Below are 4,030 nucleotides of genomic sequence, written 5' to 3'. Positions count from 1 at the left end.
AATGTTTAACCCCATCACTGCCTCGCATTGTGGCTGCCTCTGGTAGTTTGATTCATGTTTTTGTACTGGTACATGCTGAACCAATCAGAACATGTAAATCCTACTTTTTAGCAATTTTCATCATTTTAATGGAGAAATAACTGTTGCACTTTGCTATAGAGGTGCTTTGTAATATTGTTATTGGGTGGTTTGGCAGAGTAAACTACGATCCTGTCAGGAGGATTGTAGATTATCACAAAGGATGTCTTTGTGCAACTCAGAATACATTCCCCACATTGCTTTCTCTACTGATCACCGTGACGACTTATCTCAACCTTTCACAGCTGTTTAGTGTGATAAGTTTTCTTTTCGCAGGTTATTAAACAGCCTCTGTGCAGCCGAGAAAAACAAAGAGATCTGCTGAGTAAAGTTAACTCGTGATAAAGCTACTTTTATCACGGTTTATTAAACGTACACCATAGTGCGTTCAATAAGCGAGGAAGTAGATGCTGCTGATTTCTGGCCAGGAGAATAAGTACTCAGAGGTGGACGAGGAATAGAATCAGATGAGTCCTCAGGGTCGCTATTCCTAGCAGGCATCAGTGGAGGAAGTGAAGATGGCGTCGCGGCCATCTTGAGATTTTGTCCAGCAGGACATTGCTCCCGTGGGTGTTGCTTGGACGTTTTCGTCCGTCCTCCGACCATGAGAGATGGTATAGAAGATCGGAGGGGCAGGATACCACATAAAGGGAGTCTGACGGGTAAAGCTGAGATCCGGAGTCAGGGATTCTTGGCTTCCTTGGAGCAGGGCTCGCTAGCTAAGCTGCCCTCTTAGCAGGCTCCGCGCATGCCCCTCAATAAAATAATTTATTATGAATTACTTTTTGTTAGCTTCACTAATTATGTACATGTTATTATTGCCAAAGCTGTGAAAATATATATATTTTTTTGCATTTGTTTGTATTTTTTATAAAAGTAAAAAAGGAATTTATATGTGCATGTGTCACATTAAATTAAAGCTCATTTTGTCCTTTAAAAAAATGGTATATGAGGAACATGGAAATTATGGTTAAAGAAACACATAGCAAAAATTATAAAATTGCTCCGGTCCCCAGAAACGAAAACATTTTCTGAAGCTGTGTCACTAAGGGGTTAACTACTGCGCCACATCCACATGCCAAGTGTTTGCCACACTTTTCCTTTGTGTCTCATATGCATGTTATTTTCATCACTAACAGCTGTGTGTGCATTGGGGTACCATTCAAACTAAAGGGCTGATTCACACCAGTCACTGTGAAAAACGCACAGCGGCTGGTGTGTGTTGCACAAAACAGTGCCAATGTGCCAATCCCGGCATGTTCCACTGTGTACTCTTTTTTTTTTGGTAGAAACTTATTGAAAACACACATTTCATTCAGTTGTACAGGCACAGCAGGGTGCAAAGCAGTTGTTCTGAGTCACATCCCGTTGCGTAAAAAAAAGTACAGCATGACAAACGTTTTTCAGCACACCACCACATTCCCAAAAACAGTGGTGTGTACCGAGCCTGTCCGTGACAAGGCAAATTGCTCTGTCTTGCATTGGGACGGCCAGAGCAGTCCCAACACATTTGGTGTGAATCGGCCCTAAATGATAGCAGAACGCATTGACTGATTGGGGTTGATTTACTAACCTTATAAACACGCCACGAACAAGGATACACCTCTGTAGTGTGTTCCCTCCCAGCATGATCTATTGGGGGAATCTAGAAACCTTTGTAGTGTGTACACACCCAGCAGGTGTGTTGTGCAAAGCCCTGCATGAATTGCAAGGTGATGTTGTGTAAATTAGCTCTACATTGTGTTGCTTGCGTTGATGAATGCAGGAATGTAAATGCATGAGCTAACCATTTTTGTCTAAACTGTGAAGCAGCATTATATATGCATCATGTGCATGATTTTTCCATATATGGCATTAGTGGAAATATGCTTTTAGATACTTTTTGGTTGATAAATACGTTTTGCTGTGTAAAAATCACACGGACCTAGTGCGTGCGTGTGTTTAGGTTAGTAAATCACCCCCATTGTGTCTGTGCAGCTGGTGGCAAAAGTGGAGGCTTTATCCTGTAAAGAAGAGGATTTGGCAAGCCCTAAACCTTCAGGGTTCTTTTACACTAGGCTGTTCATGTGGGCTGGTGCGTTGTGACAGCACAGGTAGGAGGTGGAATGGTGTGTTGTCTCAGCACATCACAGTTTACTTTTTTTTAACTTTATTTGGAGTGCACAAACTGTACACTCCATTCAGGTGACAGCACAATGTAGGGCACTGAAAAAAAAATGCAGCAGTTCTGCATTTGTATGAGGATTGGAACATTTATATGGTGAAGGGAGACTCTTTAACCCTTTTGCTGCACCAATGTATGTCATATGTCGATGGCAGCGGGCCCCTTTAAACAGACTCCCGGCAGCTCCTGGCTCATGTGACAAAAGGCAGGTAAAATCGCCAGGGTGTGTCCAGGATGGCATATATGGTTCAGGTTGTATGCAGATTCTTTTCCACTAGAGGGAGTGCTGGAATGGTAGAGGTAATGAGCCCAGCTGAAGTAAGCTGGCTCATTAGGCCTCTATAAGAACTCCCAGACTGCTAAGAGATTTGCGCCACCCTGGAACCAGTTTTATGCCTGGGTAGACTGGGGAGCTTTACCTGTGAGGTGACAAAGAAACCAAACCTCGTGTGGTGAGACACAGTCTGTGTGGCAGTTTATTGAATAGGGAGATAGGTGTTAGGGGCAGCACAAAGTTGCACCTAGTTGTTAGTGAGGGAAACAGTGTGTGTAGTAAGTGGCCTAAAGGCAAGGATTTATTTTCATGTTTTGCTCAAATTTTCCTTGTAAATAAACTGCACATGTGTTTTTTCACCTGAAGAGATCGTTGTTTGTTGTGCTAATTTCTGTGGCGTGAACTCAGCCAGGGAGTTGCACACACCTGCTGCCAAGCTAACACCCTCACAATGTGTAAAGTCGACATTCGGCTTAAAGCTGGCCATACACCTTACAATTTATCTGCAGATTTTCTGTGGTCAGATGGAAAAGGTGCAACAGATTGGCCCAGATTGCTTCCTGGTGCAGTGCACACCCCCCACCCCACCTTGTTTTCTGGGCTGTGCTGCTCCAGGACCGGCATATCAGGTGTCAGTGGGATCTCCTTCCCACTGAATGGGACCGGAAGTGACACTGATTGCATCACTTCTGGTCCCTCAGCTGTCATTGCTCGGCTGGAGTAAAAAGGTGACACTAGGGGTCTAACTGACCCCTAATGTCACCATAAAGAGCACTTGTAAGCCCCTCTATGTGATAGTAATTTAATAAAGTAAGAAAAAAATTGAATAAAGTCCTCGCCCCTGTGCGTATTAACGTAAACACGTCGGGTGCACCTACGTACGAAAATGACAATCACACTACACATGTTAGGTATCGCTGTATGTGCCAGAATAAGAACAAGAATTTTTGGCCCAATATTCATGGATGTCTCTAAACTGATGGCCTGTATGGGCTTTTTAAATTGTTGCTTGTGGACAAAAAAATTGCAGCATGAACACTGCACATGAGCAAGCAAAAATCTGTTCTGTCAATCAATGAAATTTGGTGAGTTGGTATTGCTAACGGACGATAATCGAAATTGGTCTGTGCATGTTTGGCTATTAGAGCGGAAATCGAACGACGGTTCGATGAGGGCACAAAAGAAATCTAACGCTAACGATAGGTGTATGGTCAGCTTAGAACGCATGAACGTGAGACTGTATCAGTACAAAACCTGCTGTAAAAACAGTGAGGGACAAGTATATATAACCAGAGGCGGCTCTTTAATTAGGCAAATTAGGCGGTCGCCTTAGGCCTCGCGCTCCCGAGGGCCTCGCGGCCGCCTAGTTTGCCCTGTCAGGACAGCAGCCAGGTAGCGTTGTCAGTAACAGAACCCTGCTACCCTGGTGAGGAGCCCTGTTGAGACCCCACAGAACCCTGTTACCCTGGTGAGGCGCCCTGGTGAGACCCCACAGATCCCTGGTCTGTGGGGTC

The sequence above is a fragment of the Nanorana parkeri genome, unplaced genomic scaffold, assembly GCF_000935625.1.
Source record: "Nanorana parkeri isolate BGI_ZX_2015 unplaced genomic scaffold, ASM93562v1 scaffold3533, whole genome shotgun sequence".
In the NCBI taxonomy this organism is placed as follows: Eukaryota; Metazoa; Chordata; class Amphibia; order Anura; family Dicroglossidae; genus Nanorana; species Nanorana parkeri.
Note: the sequence above shows the minus strand (reverse complement) of the source record.